Here is a 19,316-nt window from a genome sequence, read left to right on the forward strand (position 1 = left end):
CTCTGGAAATAAATTGTGTAAGAGCTCTTCTTGTAACAGTGCAGCCTGTAAACTACAATAACTAATGAATTTCACATCATCCACTGTTCAGTTTAATATTGAACCATCTCCAAATACTTATTCACTTACATTTTAATTTGATGTCAATTTGCATTTAAATTTGAATATTATAGCTTCTCACCAAATGTTTTTCACGTTTTGGGCGAAATTGCTTCAGATCCACCGAATACAATTTGAAATATTACTAGATATTTTTAATGCATACCTATATAATTAATTATTTTATTTATTGGTAACCTTCTTTACAGTATTTTAGCTCTACATATAACCTAGGCTTTAGGTATAGTTCCTGTTTTAAATTGTGTAGATTCCAATGCTCATGCATATACGATAACTACAAAAACTCAGTTCCTATGCATAGCTTGGTTATTGATGGGTCTTAAACAAAAATGTTCCAAAAGGCTCATTGACCTTTAAATCATTTGGATAAAAGCATCGGCTTAATAAAAACATAAATCACAAAATAATGATGTTTAAAATCAGGCCCGGATTGGCCACTATGGGTGGACTGCGATCATTTTGATCTATAATGTGCCTGTAGGCCTAAAGTAGGCCTACATGTACCCAAGTCATAATTTCCGAGTTCTGCATTAGCTAATACATTGATTTTTCGAACATGTATGATTCTGTCTCGACTTGTAATTCCATTTGTCGAACTGGTTGCACATAACCAAGTTTAGGTATCATCTCAGAGGAAGAAATGTTACACTTCGTCGCTAGATCGCTTTTGCAGCCATGGAAGTGCTTTCTGTACGTCACTGCCAAACCCATAATCCACATCAACAGCGTAGTTTCACTTCCAAATAAATGAATGAGCCCGTTCATCTGTTCAAAATGCACCAAATGCACAGGACAAGGTGGAGCTGGCACAAAAACGGCAGGTGAAAGTAAAGTCAAAGAAGAAGCTGCAGCGAAATGTATAGCAAAATAACTGACGTGTTTGAGTCAGTCTCATATTAAATATTCGAACTGTTTGTGTTTGTTTGCTAATCTAGAATCAACCATAATTTCACCGCGAGCAAACGTAAACACTTTTGATGCGAGCACTCAAAATATGTTAAAAGACAGTATGACAACATTGTGGATAAGTTAGGAGCAGTGAAGTCTTGCACCACCCGCTTGACCTCAGATTAACGCATTTTTAACCTCAGTTATGCATTTAATTTGATGTTACCAGCATTTTGGCGTTGGTTAAATAAAGAGTTTTTGTTTATTTCCGTGTCTATTTTTATAGTGTATGGGTGTATGGACAGGATGGATTAGTCACAGTCCTACCTTGTTTGAACCTTTAGCTTTTTTTAAATGTTATTCTATTTTTAGTAAATTAGGTTTCACAAGAATATAATGACCAATAAACATAATTATATTTAAACTAACATTAAGTTTCATTTAATAATATCACCAGCAGATGGCGGTAGAGTGTACTGCATGGTGGTAGCCTATCTAAAGTAAATCCAAATGAGGTCGTTTAAGTTGCAAGTGTTTTTCTATTCTTCCATTCTTTTCTAGTCCTAATGTTGAAGCTCAAACAAATGTAAGATATTTACCATTCAACTCTTTGCCCAAAGAATACAAAAGTACCAGTAAAATAACATTTACAGAGCAAGAAAAACATGATAGCTTATGTAGATAGATGTACATTAACATGATTTAACTATGATTTAATATATTTATATTAATTGTGGCAAAATACCATAAATGAATGTTCCACTATCATGATAATGTCTAAATTGTTAAATCAACCAACTAAAAATAGAACAAAGATAATTAATTGTAGTTTACATTTCTGCAAATCTCAATTTTCAACATCCACTATGTCAAAACAAAGCGACATCTTCTGGTCGTACTAGTAAACATCACCCACCTTTGATCAGTTTCTGTCTTTATGTAATCAATAATTTGGATTATTCGTACATTATTCTATTAAAAAAAACTATAATATCAAACAATATTTATTACTGTGGTTTATAAAAATTAGATAACGCCAAAAATGTTCTATTGTGCATTCCAGTTAATAGCAATCATACTGCGGTTGGTCTGGTTTGATAAAATACGTCTAAACTACCACAATAAGTACACAATAACACTATAAATAACATGATTTTAACGGAGTTATCTTATTTTGAAAACAAACTCTTCATATATACATATATATATATATATACGGATATTGTTGACCAACAGCACTAAGCTTTGTTATGTTGTCTCACTTTTTCCAACAATGTTGCAGCAGCAGAGAAAAATGACCTCCGAGCAAAGTGGAAAATAGTTGACTGGCATTTTGATAAAAGTCCATTGTAATGAAAAGGCTCCTTAAGAGAAATCGGAATCAAGCTTTTTCTCGGAAATTCTGGCACATTTTTCTGGAGAAATGAATAAAGCATTTTTGTTAGTCTACATTAAGCTGTTTGTTTGTTGTTTTAGAACAGGATTTTAGATATATTTAAGTTTAACTTCGGTACAAATAAAAAAATACAAATCCCTGTATTTTCATATCCTTTCTTCATGTATTTTATTTTTAAAAATGAAAATCATTGCGCGTAAATACCACAGGCTGAGCCAGTATTTTCCAGCGTTACCAGATGTGGGCGGTGCCTGGAGCGCCTTTAAAACGTCATCGAAAAGGCGTGAAAGCGATGAATGGGCGGGTTCTGTTTCTCCTTTACGTCATTCAGGAGGGGGTAAGAGATGTGGTGGGCGTGTTTTCGACGGCACTGCTGCATCAGTGAATGACATGAGGATGTGAAAGAATACAGCGACAGCGAGACGGACGGAGGCTCGTTTCGGGCATATGATTTTAAAGCCATTCTATTGAGGACTGATATATTTACGATGATTACTATCACAAGGACTGACCGAGGAACGGTAAGACACGTCTTTCGGTTTTTCTCGGGGAAAAGAATGTCTGCAAATAGAGTCAGTAGGAATCACTGCGCACCCGGGGCAGGTGCACCTGTCTTCTGTACGTGCCCGGACCGCTATAAAGCACATCTTGCGGGTAAACGGTGTGTTTTAATTTGACCATGGCCGGGTATGAACGAGGACTTGGGTTTGCAAATAAACCGCCGATTATATTTGGTGGATATGAGGTGAGGGCGTCTTTCCAGCGCATCATCGATAAATGCTTTGCGAGGATGGAATTGTCTTTGTCTGTAGAGATAATATGACTCTATATCAATATGGGTTGGGACTGTTGCGTAACCGCTGATGGATGTAAAAACAGGGATGGATATATTTAGTTGAAGGTACATGTTAGTATAATGATGTTGGATTCGTTGCCTCTACACGCATATATCGGATGCCCTGGTTTATGTGTTCCATTCAGACAGAGCATTGTTTAGTTTGTAAATATTTTTAATATATGTACGATTTTGGGTTATGTAAGTCCCTGTCAACAGCCCACATTGGACCCTTACAGACCCCCGAGTTATCAACCAATGGTGAGCTTAGGCCCACAGTTGGGTTATTTGGCTTTGTATACTTTATCTTTTATTTGAGGTTAGGCTTATAAGTTGATTTGAGTAATGCTGTTTGTCGCAGGCCAAAACACCAAAACAGTTTGCAACGTATAATACATTGTCAGTGTCACGGTGTGTGGACAGAACCCAAACGCAGGCAGCAGAGTTAAATAACAAAAACTTTATTTAAACAAAAGACCCTCGATGAGGAAAACACGATCTAAAACAAGACAAAAAGTGTAAACTAAAACTTTCCACAAGGGGAACAAAACAAACAAAGTCCTGTGAATAATAAATCAACAAACTTAGAACAGGAACAAACACGATAATCCATAGACAGGAATAATCCAACAAGGTGACGTGAGGAGGTACGATAATGACAAAATGACAATGAACCGACAAGGGACAGAGGGAAAACTGGGGCTTGATAAAGGGAAAACACTAACAAGGACTGATGACACAGGGAGAGTGGCCACAGGTGACAGGGATGAAACACTAAGGGAAAGCTAACAGGAGGATTGCACGAGGCAGGTGAGGGGACTGAAACACTAAGGGAAGGATGGATCAGGGCTGGAGACAAGACTAACACTAACGGACTGCAAACAGGGAAACAAGGGGGCGGGGCTAAAGGACGTGACACCGGAGAGAGAGCATGGCTTCTCAAACCAAAACAATGCTCTTTCTCCACACAAAACACATGGGACTGACATGATCCTGCCACAAGACTCGAAAACCAAGACAAGGAGAGGCAGGATCATGACAGAGCGCCCGCCTTAAAGAACTCCACCAGGAGTTCTTCAAGATCACACTAAACATGACAAGACTGACAGACAGGAGGACAGACACCATAAACACAGAACAGAACACACTAGGGGCAGGGCTGACATGACTAGAAAGGGATTGGGGTTGGACAATAAAATAAACATCAATGGGAAGGGGGGAGGCGGAATTGGTGGGAAAAACTTGGGAACATTACTGGGTGGAGACTTAGGAGGGACAGGACCCTGCTTCCTAGAGCTGGGCGGAGGGGTGGGGTAGGAAGGTCTGGGCATGGAAGGGATACCTTTCTTGGAGTGGGAGGAACTAGAAGGGGTAGGGCATGACAGGACGGCCGTAGTAGGGAATGGCTGGGGCAAGGCTGACTGGTTTGTAGGTTGGAGGGCCGGCAGGGCAGGACTTGGGACCACCGGACTTGGGACCACCGGACTTGGGACCACCGGACTTGGGACCACCGGACTTGGGACCACCGGACTTGGGACCACCGGACTTGGGACCACCGGACTTGGGACCACCGGACTTGGGACCACCGGACTTGGGACCACCGGACTTGGGACCACCGGACTTGGGACCACCGGACTTGGGACCACCGGACTTGGGACCACCGGACTCGGGACCACCGGACTTGGGACCACCGGACTCGGGACCACCGGACTCGGGACCACCGGACTTGACGGGACCACCGGACTTGACGGGACCACCGGACTTGACGGGACCACCGGACTTGACGGGACCACCGGACTTGACGGGACCACCGGACTTGACGGGACCACCGGACTTGACGGGACCACCGGACTTGACGGGACCACCGGACTTGACGCCTGGGCAGGGCTGGATACCGGCTGCTGGGCAGGACAGGATGGTGCCACTCTCCTCTGCTTCTTCCTCTTCGACCGGCTCACAGGACGTGTGGCCGGCTGCAGAGTAGCGGTGGGGGACCCCACTATCTCCGTGCTGGAAGAGTCGGACGGGGAGTCCCACGACTCCCTCCGTCCACGCCTACCACGGAGGCTAGCTGGTGGTGGAGCAGAGGGTGAGGAGAGGCCCACGGCCCCGATTTGCAGGGTATGGCCCTCGGGGATGGCGGCCAGTGGGGTGGAAAAACTGGGCTGGACTGAGACACTGGGCTCCGGCCGATTCATGGCATACCTGATCAGGTCTGTGAAGCCCAGCGGTCTCAGCATCTGCATCTCCCACCCCGCTAGTGGTTGGTTGAGGCCGCCATTGAACAGGACCATCTGTTCCTGCTCACTGTGGACCATCTCCCCTGCCACCTCAAAGAAGCGGTCCGCGAACTCCAATACATCACAGTGCCCCTGGCGTAAACTGAGGAGGCGATGAGCCTGGGTCGCTCGTCTTGCCTCCATCTTGCCTGCTGGGTTCGAAGTTGGTCGGTTCATTCTGTCACGGTGTGTGGACAGAACCCAAACGCAGGCAGCAGAGTTAAATAACAAAAACTTTATTTAAACAAAAGACCCTCGATGAGGAAAACACGATCTAAAACAAGACAAAAAGTGTAAACTAAAACTTTCCACAAGGGGAACAAAACAAACAAAGTCCTGTGAATAATAAATCAACAAACTTAGAACAGGAACAAACACGATAATCCATAGACAGGAATAATCCAACAAGGTGACGTGAGGAGGTACGATAATGACAAAATGACAATGAACCGACAAGGGACAGAGGGAAAACTGGGGCTTGATAAAGGGAAAACACTAACAAGGACTGATGACACAGGGAGAGTGGCCACAGGTGACAGGGATGAAACACTAAGGGAAAGCTAACAGGAGGATTGCACGAGGCAGGTGAGGGGACTGAAACACTAAGGGAAGGATGGATCAGGGCTGGAGACAAGACTAACACTAACGGACTGCAAACAGGGAAACAAGGGGGCGGGGCTAAAGGACGTGACACCGGAGAGAGAGCATGGCTTCTCAAACCAAAACAATGCTCTTTCTCCACACAAAACACATGGGACTGACATGATCCTGCCACAAGACTCGAAAACCAAGACAAGGAGAGGCAGGATCATGACAGTCAGAATGTATTTTTTCTTTAAAACAAATGCTAAGGTATATGCATGACGACTTTCTTCCTTTTTTAGTCATTGTTACTCATCTACCATACCCATATTATCATACTTTTTTGTTTTACTGTTATTCACTGTAGCTCAAAATGAGGAAGATTGAATACAGTTTTGAGTGCTGCTTTTACGGTCCTGAAAGGGCCAAAAACAAATTAAAGACTTCTGAAGTCATATAGCCTTGTGTGGAATCACTGATCATCTTTACCTCCATAGTTCTAAAAATTATGCTAAATTATTTTAAAGTTATAAACAATACAAAATAAGATGGGTTCCTCAGACGAAACTGGATCAAAACAAAAACACATGATGAGGGCATCTTTGGGGCACATTTGACTACCATTGAATTTTTCCTTCTATGGTAGTCAATGATGTTCCAGAACTGAAAATTGCTAACATGTTTCCAAATATCTTTCTCTGTGTTTATCAGAACATAGTAATTTATACAGGTATGAAATAACACGAGGGTGAGTAAATGTAAATTTACATTTTTGGGTTAACTATCCCTTTAAGACTTCCTTTCAGACCTGTAAGTTATTACATATAAATTAAATCCTGACCACTGTTACGCATTTGTGTAATTGTTTAAGCATCGGACTGCACCCACATGATCATTCAACCCAGTCTCACAGTCTCTATTAATAGGTATTCATGGTCAGTGATCACTACCTTTTTTAATGTCACTCGGCACAAATCTTTTTTCGTATCACTCAGGACGACTTTCAATACACAGACTGCGTGTGTATTGACATATATTTATTTACATTTAGTCATTTAGCAGATGCTTTTATCCAAAGCGACTTGCAGAGAGTTCAGGGAGCAATAAGCGATATGTCATAGAAGAGCAATAGTACATTAGGTGCTAATACAAAGTTACTAGTTTCAACAAAATCCAGACCAATACCTGTGGTATTGTAGTTAGTGTTTTTAATTTTTGTCTGTCAAGTATTCACAGAAGTGATGGGTTTTAAGTAGTTTTTTGAAGGTTGTGAGAGATGTGGTTGGCCGGACTGAGTTAGGAAGAATGTTCCATCAGAAAGGAGTTGTGAAGAATGAGTGGGAAAGCGATTTACTGCCCTCTTGAGAAGGCACTACAAGACGCCGCTGGTTCGCTGAACGCAGGGTTCTTGATGGGGTGTAGGTGTGTAGGAGGGTGTGAAAATATGCTGACACAGATCCAGTGATAGTCCTGTAGGGAAGCTTTAGTGACGTGAATCTGATACAGGCTTCTACCGGTAGCCAATGGAGAGAGATGAAAAGCGTCGTCACTTGAGCCCTTTTGGGCTGTTGGAAGACGAGGCGTGATGCTGCATTCTGAACCATCTGGAGTGGTTTGATAGCCTTTGCAGGAAGACCAGCAAGGAGAGAATTGCAGTAGTCCAACCTTGAGATCACCAGGGCCTGGACAAGGTGTTGTGCCGCATGCTCAGTGAAGTAGGGTCTAACCTTTCTAATGTTGAATAAGGCATATCGGCATCATCGCGTTGTCTTTGCAATGTGATCAATGCAGGACAGCTGTTCATCAAATATGACTCAGAGGTTCCCGGCTATTTTGGGAAGGAATGATTGTGGTATTGCCAAGTTGGATGGTGAGATCGTGTTGCACCATGGAGTGTGCCGGAAACACGACTAGTTCTGTCTTGGCAGGGTTCAGCTGGAGGTGATGGTCTTTCATCCAAGCAGAGATGTCTTCTAGGCAGGATGTAATGAGAATTGCTACAGTAGTTTCGTCTGGGTGAAATGAGATGTAAATCTGGGTGTCTTCAGCATAACAGTGATAGGATAAGCCGTGTGCCCGTAATTGGGTCCCAAGGATGGTGTGTAGAAGGAAAAAAGGAGCGGTCCTAGCACCAATCCCTGAGGGACCCCAGTGATCATGTGGATGGCAGTGGACAGCAAGCCCCTCCATTACACCTTGAAGGATCTGCTGGAGAGGTAGGATTTGAACCAGTGGAGAGGAGTGCCTGAGATTCCTAAAGATGACACCTTTGACAGTAGTATCTGCTGATTGACAGTGTCAAACGCTGCAGTTAGGTCTAGCAGGATCAGGACCAAGGATTTAGACACTGCCTTGGCTAGCCGCAGTGCTTCTGTTACCGATAGCAGTGTAGTCTCAGTGGAGTGGTCTGTTTGAAGCCGGACTGCTTGTCATCCAGTAGTTCATTTTTGAAGAGGTAAGGAAGACACCTGGTTGACAACTGCCCTTTCAGGTGTTTTTGCAATAAATGGGAGGAGAAAGACAGGTCTGTTACGGTAATGGAGGGGTCCAATGTGGCTTTCTTAAGTAGGGGTGTGACCTGGGTCTGTTTGAATGTGGATGGAAATGTGCCGGTGAGCAGGGAGGTGTTAATGATGTGTGTGAGTGCAGGTGTGAGTGTGCTGGATATGGCCTGTAGGAGATGGGAGAGGGATTGTATCAAGGGGACAGGTGGTGGGGTGGCTGGAGAAAGGTCTGGTGACTTCCATGAGGAGAGATCCATGTTTGAAGTGAGGGTAGTGTGTACGGAGGTATGAGGTGATGAGAATTGCTTGCTGATGGCTGATTTTTTTTCATTGAAAAATACAGCGAAGTCATCAGCAGTCAAAGATTAAGTGGAGGGAGGAGGGGGTCAATGAAGAGAGTTAAATGTCTTGAAAAGCTGCCGAGGTGCATTGCTCACCTTGGTCATATAGAATGATGTTTTAGTGGTGACACTAGCAGAAAAAGAGGAGAGTAGCGACTCTTTTTAGGTCAGCAGGATTCTTGGTCTTGCTGTGAGACTGTTGGATCATTGGTTGGTGAGCAATGACTATGACAACACCTCCAGCACTTGACCTAAAATATATTTTCTTATTTCCCTTTTTTATTTTATGTTCCTTTTCTGTCTTTCTCTCGACATTGTGTCGAACAGACAGATGGGGTTTGATCTTGGAAAACCTATCAACTCTGATTGTACTTTTTAGAAGGTCAATGAAATTGGCGAATGGGGAGGCACAACCGTCTCCGCCCCATACATATGGTATAAATCCGATGGCCGGCACTGACCGGCCCATAGCAGACAAGAGGCTGACGAGTATGAGTTTGTCGTTGCGGCATCGGATGGCGACTTTGGCGTGCCACACTATTTAAAATCAGAGTTGATTCTTAATCAGGTTTTCAAAATCACAACGTCTCGTTTCCTCCATCAGGGAACTGAGGTTACATCCGTAACCAAGACGGTATCATCAACTGTTTTATTGAATAACAATTTGTCTAAGTAAAGATGTTTGCAGATAAAATAGGGCATAAATAGGCTAATGTCTTCCTCTCTTTGTATGGTCTTTGAGCCCTCAGTCATCACTATTCATGTTCATTTCAAAACTGAATTAAATGCCATCACTAATATTAATTTGTAATACTGCAATAAAAATTACCCCCTTTTAATATTGACTTACAACTTTATCTGACAGCCGTAAATTGTTCTGGGGAGTGGAGGAATTGATGAAGAAACAGACAGAGACAGAGAGATATTTTATCGATCCCTGAGGGGATATTTAGAAAAGATCAAACAGGTCCCACTGTGATGCGAGAAACGAGACGGCACGTGGACATGAAACTGCATTCCGCCGCAATGGCAGCCTACAAGCCTACAGAAGAGGTGGTGTCATCTTATTAAATGTTTCATCATAGTAGGAGACTATTTCTAAAACAGGATAATTTAGAGACAGATGGAATGACCAGGGCCAAGCACCAAAGCAAAAACCACTGAGGGCCTGTGTGAGGCAGAGCACCAGGGGATAAAGTTTGGCAACTGATCTGTTGCAAGATGGAATTCTGTCCATGTCACAAGCACTTTTCTAGCAGAAAGGCTGAGAGGCGCTTGTGTCACAATAAGTCTGGTCATCTCCACATCTTGACATAAAACGATATACGACGAATATTTGCTAAATGTAATCACAAACTTCATTTTGAGGCTTTAGGCCCGGTTTCACAGACAAGGCCCAGACCAAAATGGGTGTTTGGGCTGTCTTTACTGAAATCAACCTGCACTGACATATCTGAAAATGTATCAGTAGCAATGTGTTTGTCTCAAAAAACCTTTATTACAAGATGTCTTAATTTACCTAAGGCCTAGTCCTCAGCCCTGTATGTGAAACCAGGCCTTCAGTTTTTAGATACAGTCGCATGAACATATTTTATGATTCTGGGTCAGGGACAGCAAAAGATAACAATAGCCGCATTCATGTCAGATCATTTCAGGAACGAAGTTCCATATAACCAGTAAAGAGGGCTGTCATTCACAAACTATTGAATGTTTTTTCTCAGGCCATTTTCCTAGTTGTATTTGCACCGGCATTAGGACCTCTGACGTGACGTAAACCGGTCAACAGTGCAGCGATTAAAAAATAAAATGCAGGACATAGGGATCGAAATAGTTTTGGTTGTCTATGGATGGTTTCGTGATAACTGAGGTGTTATGTAGACATATAAGATTGAAAAAGCAAGGAGGGCTAAGAGACTAAATCTATTGCAAGTACTGTAGACAACATCAATACATTAACATTGGCTTAACAAAATGCAGTTAACATTAGCTTTCTGTATATGTTTATGTCATGTAACTGTCACAAGTTGAATTAAGGTCCACAGGTGAAAAAACAACTGACAAAAAACACTGTTCTGTGATATACTGTTATGTTCAACCAGTCAATAGGTTTGCGTTGCTATTGCTTACTTTCTTCTGGTCTAGACCCTTCAGAGAGAAAGGTGTTTCTGAAGTAAAATTCCTTCTGGTTTTTGCAGTGCGAACACAACAAAAAACGAGTACTTAGGACAAATTGTTCCCGAACTACAAAATCGTACCTCAGTGCAAAAAGCCCTAATTCTAAATGCTAATTATTACGATCTTGTTAGCATAATGGATAATTAGCCTTATCAACTTTTAAAAGGAAGAGAAAGTTTTCTTCCTAAATTTGGAACGCTCTCTTTCCTCGTCTGTAAATTATGAAAGCGCAATCATTTGTAGTCCAAACAACTTCTGGACTCTCTAAGTTCTCTACAGCAGTTCAGTTAAATCGCATTCGTGCCTATGCATATGCAAACCTGGCACGACCGTTTTCATTTTGAGTAAAATACAAATACAAATTGCTAAAATACAAATACAAATAGCTGCAAACGAGACGTAATTCTGGGAAGTAAAACAACCTCCACATGTCCTAAGTGCTTTATTTAGACTGGGTTATATTTAGTGTTAAAATGAAAGTGGTTTAAATATACCAGTTTGAGAACAGTTGTAGATAGTCTCCATTTTACTTGTGGACAACTTGACTGTTTTTGTGGCGTTTTGTGGTTGCGTGAAGATTGCAAGACTGTCCCAGTGTTGCTTAATATGGGCTCAAAAGAGAAGCAAAGGAAGCTCATCCCATGGAGGGCAAAAGCTGCTTGTTTTTCCAATAGCATTCCATCTGCCTCCCACCTAATTCTCTAGAAGTTTTAGTCCTCGAGATGAGATGAAATGAGTCAAGTGGCCCACAGCAATCAGAGCTCAATCACCGCACGGCTTCTTTGAAGTGCCACCCGCTCCCTCCATGGCCCCACAGGTGGGGAAGCAATGTTAAGTGGCCTGTCCACAGGCGGGGAGAGGTCACCCAGAGGGCGCAAGGGATGGTGGGGAGGAGCGTTCCAAAAAGAGAAAGCACAGGAAGGAGTCGGTGAGGGGTTATCTGGGGCGCTTGGGTCACCGTCTAATGATTTTAATTTTCTGTGATCACGCTGGTTGGTGTTCTTGATCAGAGGGGACTGTATCTCATCTCAGTGCTACACATATGGTCAGATTCCAGATAAATCCCTTGCTTCGAATGCAACGGTAATAGAAGGTGAGGGTGATTTGTTGCCAAATCGAGCCTTCTTTAAACCACACAGACACTTCAGTAGTTTAAGTAGTTAGTGTATTGTCAGAGGCTGATACCTGGGGGTTGTGGGAATTGTTCTGACAATGAGAACTCAATGCAATTGTTTATGCATTATGCAGTTGCAAAGTCAATATTTAGTGTCAATTGTCTTTCCAGTTACATGTGTGCTTTCTAAGATCTATAATGCACTTTTCCCGCCTGCCAATATTGACACAGTAGAGATATTTACTGGCTATTAGTTTATTTGTCCAAGACCACAAAACTTTATTTAGCATTATTTGTTATACAATCTATATTTTACGTTTCACAGTGTTGACTAATGTATTAATCGTGATGAATTGATTCCAAAATAAATGTGGAATGTATATATGTATATATTTAAAGTATGTGTATTATATACTTACATTTATACGTAATATATATTATATTTAAAAATAGATTTATATATATTTATGTATATATATTTGTTATATACTTGTGTTTATGTGCATTTATATATACACAACACATATTATATAAAAACAAACATTTATTTTGGAATCGATTAATCACAATGAATCGATTTGAGAGTACTAGTTTCTTATTATAAAAATCGATAAAAGAATCCTAGTGAAATTTCATTAATAAAACTAGAAGAGCGATTGGAGATCCCAGATCATGTCATCAGCTCAACATCAGGAACAGTGATGTTGTTGGTTAGGCTAAATAACGTTGAAAATAATAATGTTGAAAATATCTCAAATATTGTTATTTTGTTAGGAGCTTCAGTATTGCTTTTTCTAAGAATCGTACCTTGCACTCATGTTATGATAGATTAACTGTTGGCTCCTGTGTGATAAATGGTTGTAACTCAAGTATTTGTTCATTTAAATTAATGTGTGAAAAGGTCACTCAAATGTTCACATTGTTTATAAAAATACGCTTGAATGAATGGTTTGCAATGGCCACTAGCCAGTCCTGTGAGCAGAGCTGAGAGAAGGAAATGTTTTGTAACGCTGCTTGTTGAGCGAGTGAGACTTCTGAGGCACTTTCCTTATTTCTTTATGCATGTTTGCTGACCTGTGATTTGTGATTTTGTGTAGTTGTTAAAGATGTTTTATGCAAGGGTTACACCGCGGAGTACACGACACCACTGTTGTCCATGTGCCTGTTGAATTTTGCTATAATAATGTACCTTTGTGCCTTTAAATTAATGTATAGCTCATTTATCTATTCTGCTGGTCTTAGCCTTTGGCAAGCAGCTTTTATTCTTTGCATTCTTTGAATATTCCAAGCTACAGTTATACAGCAGTATCACTGGGAAAGTCTGACTTGATGATGCAAGAAATTTGGAAGTGAATTATATTCATCCTGTGGAGGTGAAATTGAAGATTTTTTGTGTAGAACATGGCGCTAGTAAGACTTCGGTCATTGGTTCGATTGCCAAGGGATGCTTTTGACATGTACAGTATAGCTTGAATTTACTGGAAGTCATGTCAAATGCATGAAAGCGTCAGAAGACAGAGATTCTAGAAAGGGGTGGAGTGGAGGAGCCGTCAAGAAATATCCAAAATATCAGCTTGTCCTTGTAAGCCTAAGTGAGGTCAACATCTTGTGACAGTCTGTGGAGATGCTCAAAGTGAGGCGAGGAATCTAGCTGACAGCTCCGAGACTGAACCAGGAACAGCCGTTCCCGGACTGAGACCCCGACAGGTGTGCTTTGACATTGAATCTGACAAATGTGAGGTCAGTTCAGGGCTCTGTGGTGTGAGGCTGAAGAGGATTCTGGAGGTGGACAGGCTGGAGACAGGCTTGTGATGTAGGCCTGAGGGCAGAGCTCTGGATGGTTTGCAGTGCCTGATTCAGGAGTGCGTAGGGCTTCAGACAAACAGAGAGTAGAACACAGTTGCTGATCTAAGATCAGATTTGTGTTAACCTTGATGTAGGAGGTGGTGGTGTTCTTGTAGGAAACTGGTCAAAGTTCAGCACATAAAGGCAACTGTTATTTACAGCTGTTGATGTTGGTTGCTTGTCTTTGAATTTATACGCATTTAATATTTGGTTAGTTTATAATTTAGGGAGGATTTAGGGTCTTTTGGGTTTTATTTTATTGCCAAGTACTGTGTACAAGAAATTTTGCCTTAGTGTACTGTTAGAAATGAGTAATAAAAAAAGAAAATATATTCTTAATAAGAAAATATAAAATATTATATCTCTATAGATATAAAAAAATAAAACATTAGGAAAAAAGTTTGCAATATGTGGAAAAGAGAGCCCAGTGCAAAACTCTCAGTTTTATGTAAGATGTAATTTGAACTGACAAGTACGATTTCATTGGAAAATGTCAGTAGACTTGATTTACCAAGTCCCTCCCACATTTAGATACAGTGTTAAAAAATACTGTAAAAAAGGTAATATTCTGGCAGCTTGGGCACCAAGAAATTACAACGAAAAATTACTCTTTGTAGAGTTAAATTACATGTGTTTCATGTTATTTTACGCCCAACTTTATTTCTGTAATTTAAATTTTTTAACTTAAACATTTAAAAAATACATACAATTCTGTAAAATAAAACAGTAAAATTACAGTTTTTTACAGTGTAAGTATTTAAAGTAAACCGGAATTTTGTGTTTCGGAATTTCGGAATTAGAACCAATTCTATCTCTATATCTACCAATAGAATCACAGCGCTTAATGATGTAGAATTCACCGGTTTTCCTAGACAATAAGCATATAAATGTAAAATAATATACAATCTTTGTCGGTGCAGAAATAAACTGACAATTTTCGCATTTTAATGCAAAATGTGTTATAATGCAAGTGTTGTATAAAAGAGCTGAGACAGTTAAAGTCAGTTTGAAAATCTACAAGACGTCTATTTGGTAGTAGGCAGTGGAAAATAAATTAGCATTGATTGCGGGGCCTGTCATTGTGTTATCTGCCGTTTGGGAACTGCTTCAAAATCTGAAAGGACTTTATTACACACCAGAATGATTGTTAACCTTTCTGTTGCATACTTTGAATAACTGATTTTAAGTGCACTGTGTTTTACAATGTTTCTTATTAACACATCCTCTACAAATGCTACAAATTATTTTTATAGTTAGAACCCATTCACTGTACGTTATACCACCTCATTTATATTCATGAGCCAAGCTGAGAATGTTCATATTGTGCCTGTCCCCAATATTTGAGATTTTTCCCCCACTTGCATCAAGCCCAGCACATAGTACACAGCAGCTAAATTCGGTCTCCTGGGGGCTGATGGGACACAAGGTCTCAGCAGGGCTTCGGTTTAGATGACGTCTGTCCAACTTGCTTCAACTGCTGTGTGTCACTGTGTTTGGGTTGTCTGCACGCTTCCCCTTAAGTCAAAATAGAAGCCACAACACAGTTGTCATCACTGGCCAACCACCAGCCCTTTGCGTGTCCAGTGCAGGTGTATTCATGCCAATATACTCCACCTGAATTTTTTTTAGCATGTCAGTTACTCTTCCACATCTGATTGACATTAACTGGTCCAAACATTAGTGTACTTTTCTTACCATCATGTAATACTCCTACTGCTTTGTATCATCTTACAGTGGTGGTCTCATCAGATTATGTTAAGTTATGTCCTACTTCTACCTTCTTGAAGCATGCAGAAATTCTCCAAATACAATGGAATGCCCTAGCTGAACTTCGCGAACATAGTTCTCTCTCTCTCTCCTACACACAAGTGACTTGTGCGCACGCTCCTTCTTCCGCTCTCCTTTGTAGATGCGTGGGCGGGCCGCATGCTTTTCCAAGAGAATTGTCCAATAAGGGACTAAGAAAAGTTGCTATGTAACGATTTTTAATGTTTGAAAAAACTTTCAACCACCTGTAAGAACACTGGGGGAGAGTATCGAGTACTGAAATACTACATCATACGTCCAACTCGTTTTTTTTAAAAGTTGACCATGTCACGCATTAGAAAACAACACGTTTAACATTGTAAGTAAGTCAGAATGCATGAAACACCGTTGCAGGGCCGCTTTAAGTCTGATAATGGTTTGGGCATTAAAGAATTTAAAAGGGATAGTTCACCTAATAATACAGCCCTGAAAACGGTGTGATGTCATCAGGCATGACATGCTCGCTCTGAATTCAAGTTTTAGCATCATTTTATATGGTAATGGACTTCTCATGGCACACTTTAAAAACACTCTGACATAATGTTAAGTAGAAATAGGTCACTGGTTCTCTTTTATGGCCTCACATCTTACACCACACTTTTTAAGTTTCATGTATGTATGTTGTTACATAGCAAATCCTTACTTCAGGCTAGTTTTTTCATAATCAAGTGTTAAAAAGGAAATGCACATGCAGGCAAACATATGCAGGCGTACTTATATGGCGCTATTGTATTTAAAGCAGTGGTGTAACAGTGTCTACACTGGACTCAACTGGCTCGACGTGACATGACAAATGGCTTGTTCTTAATGGGTTTGCTTAGATTAAAGGGTCACGGAGGGTTAAGATGACTGCATTATTTATTTCCCCTTTACAAAATATTCTACTTACAAGTAGAGGATTGAGAGAGGATCCACAGCTCCACACCCCCAGAAAGTGTTGAGAACTAAAGCAAGGATTTTGGATGATTTGTTTTAGATTTGTAAATGTGACTCCATCTGGTTGTAATGTAATGTTTTCAAAACCTTTTTGAACACCATCCTTGGCCCAGAAATGACTCACTACTCCTTTCAGGTATTCAAGTCTTGTTCGTGAAATTTAGCGTATTTCAGAAAGAAAAGGTCAAGCGATGTGATCTGACTGAGGTAAAAGCCAAGCCCTTATCAGACAAGCACACAGCACTTGTCCACAAAAGCAGCATTCATATTCTTCTGTTTGTCATGTACACCTACAGGGATTAACTTGAGCTATTACTGAGGATGGTGATACCAGAGAAAAGATAACATTAATAACACCCTCTTCAGCTAAATGTAAGCCTTTATGTTTATTAAAATGATAAATTAACTTATAAATATTATTAATCCTATTATTAATGATTAACAACACTTATACATTTTACTTCAAATGTATTCAGAACTGTTTATCAAATGTGATGTCTATGTATGTCTATCAGAATAGCATGTGATACCTTGCAAATACAAATTATTTTATAATTTAATTTTAATTTATTGCTTTTTTCTAACAAAGATTTAAAAGGATGTGTCTAAATACATGTATCTTTATACCACCGGAATGTAGTGTTACATATTTTGTAACATATAATGTTAAAGGTCTACTGTATGAAATTTATTTTTTTATAATTGCAACATACGGCTCACTTCACCATTCACCATTTCATTTTGTCTGACACAGGACACAGATGTCGTCATATTTTCACTTCTTTGCTGAAAGAGATAACGGATTTAGGAAACTTGCTCTGCAGAGCAGTTTGTCTGTTAAGGGCTTCTGTAGAAACAACATGCCGAATTCCATGTACAGTATGGGGAGAAGCGGTGTATGTAAATAGAAATAGTTAATTCTAAGGTAATAAAAACATAATGCTTCATTATGTTAGGCCTTTATACACCTCTGAAACCATAGTTATTTATAAGCCTATTTTGCATTTTTGTCAGTAGATCCTCCAAAAAATGACTCACAACACTTTTAAGTTGTAAAATGTGTAAATGTTACACCACACATTTGGGCGTTTAAGTGTCACCTTATGTAACTTATTCTAAACTGTCATTTACATATCTCATCATTTTGTTTTTGTAGCTATTTCAAATTTCTGCATCCCTCCTGAGGAAATAAAGTTGAAAGTTTTACAGACTTGTTAAAGCAACATTTCCTTTTTGAGACTGCATTGCCTGTTTTACATATGCGTTGGTTTCGACTTGACCTTACTGGTAACATGCAATGATATCTATACAGGTTTATTTCTAAAATCTCATTTGCATCAGCAGTCGTTTTTCCTACGCAGGCAACGTGGCACCTCCGAGAGACAACTCTTTCTCCCAGCACTTTGCTCCATATGGCACTCTATAACAAATGATGTCTCACTTAGGGAAATCATTTGCCTCCACTCCTCAGAAATGTATTAATGTACAGCACCTGATAGAACCTCGTAGATTTGGGTCATCTCATGTTGTATTAGCTGAGCTCCTGTTTGAAAACCTGAAAACTAGGACAGAAGCAAAAGTGAAGGAAAGACCTGGTTCTGGCGCAGTCGCCCACCGCTGCGTTCAAAGCCGGGACTCTGGCTGTTCCTTTGCCAGTTAATGGAGAGCTCAGACACAAAAACACAACAACATCTTGACAAAAAGAAGGTGCTAAGATGCTAACGGTAAAAGAGCGACACAATTCTTTATTTTGTCATAAGTATAGGGAATTGCATTGTGTTGTGTGTGAGGTCATTGTGGCGAGTTTATTGCTACTGTATAGAGAGTGAAAATCTCACCCCAGAGTAATTTAATTCAGTTTGCATCTCTGAGTTAAAAAGTAATTTGACCAATTCTAAATGATGCAGAGCTTCCGTTTGACACTTAGCGCTTGGAAATAACAATGAATGAGTTTGGAATATTAGAGAGTTGTTTCAGATAAGTGTTAGAAAATGAATAAAACATGAATATTGACATTTACATAGACATTTTATTTGACCAGTGACTGTTTTTTTTTAAATGACCCCTAACAATATGGCAGATTTTCACTGACTACTGTAAGGGGTTGTGTAATATAATGTGGTCACATGGCATTTATGGCTCAAGTGATTAAATCAATTATCCTTGAACAAATGGTTTGTTTTGTGGTTTGCAAAGATCAAAATAGACATACATGGTTGGACAGTGAATCAAAGCCAGATAAGCCGTTTGACTGTACATTGTCTCATGTTTGCATCTTCTACACCTCTTTTTAAGGGTGCCGAACACCCTCTGCAGCCACAAGAACTTAATGTTTGAGCTGTCTGTCAGATGACAAACACTCACACACCCAAACAGGTTTGACCAGAGGCGGCAGACGTTCTGAGATGCCATCACGCGCCAGGTCACGAGCCGAGGCGTCTGGGAAGAGTGTACTGTTTATTTCCATGCAAAAAGATAATAAAGTGCTGTTGACT

At 40.4% G+C, this 19,316-nt stretch overlaps 1 protein-coding gene across 1 annotated transcript in view; it reads left to right on the forward strand.

Annotated features, from left to right (window-relative positions):
• Window positions 1-2,733: 2,733 nt before the first annotated feature.
• otud7a (OTU deubiquitinase 7A) overlaps window positions 2,734-19,316 on the forward strand; it is a 58,439-nt gene continuing 41,856 nt past the window's right edge. The window contains exon 1 of the mRNA XM_079449724.1: window positions 2,734-2,925. The gene's annotated coding sequence lies outside the window, so the exon portion shown is untranslated. The remainder of the gene's footprint in view (window positions 2,926-19,316) is intronic.

Source organism: Barbatula barbatula, assembly GCF_947034865.1.
Source record: "Barbatula barbatula genome assembly, chromosome: 25".
Taxonomy (NCBI): Eukaryota; Metazoa; Chordata; class Actinopteri; order Cypriniformes; family Nemacheilidae; genus Barbatula; species Barbatula barbatula.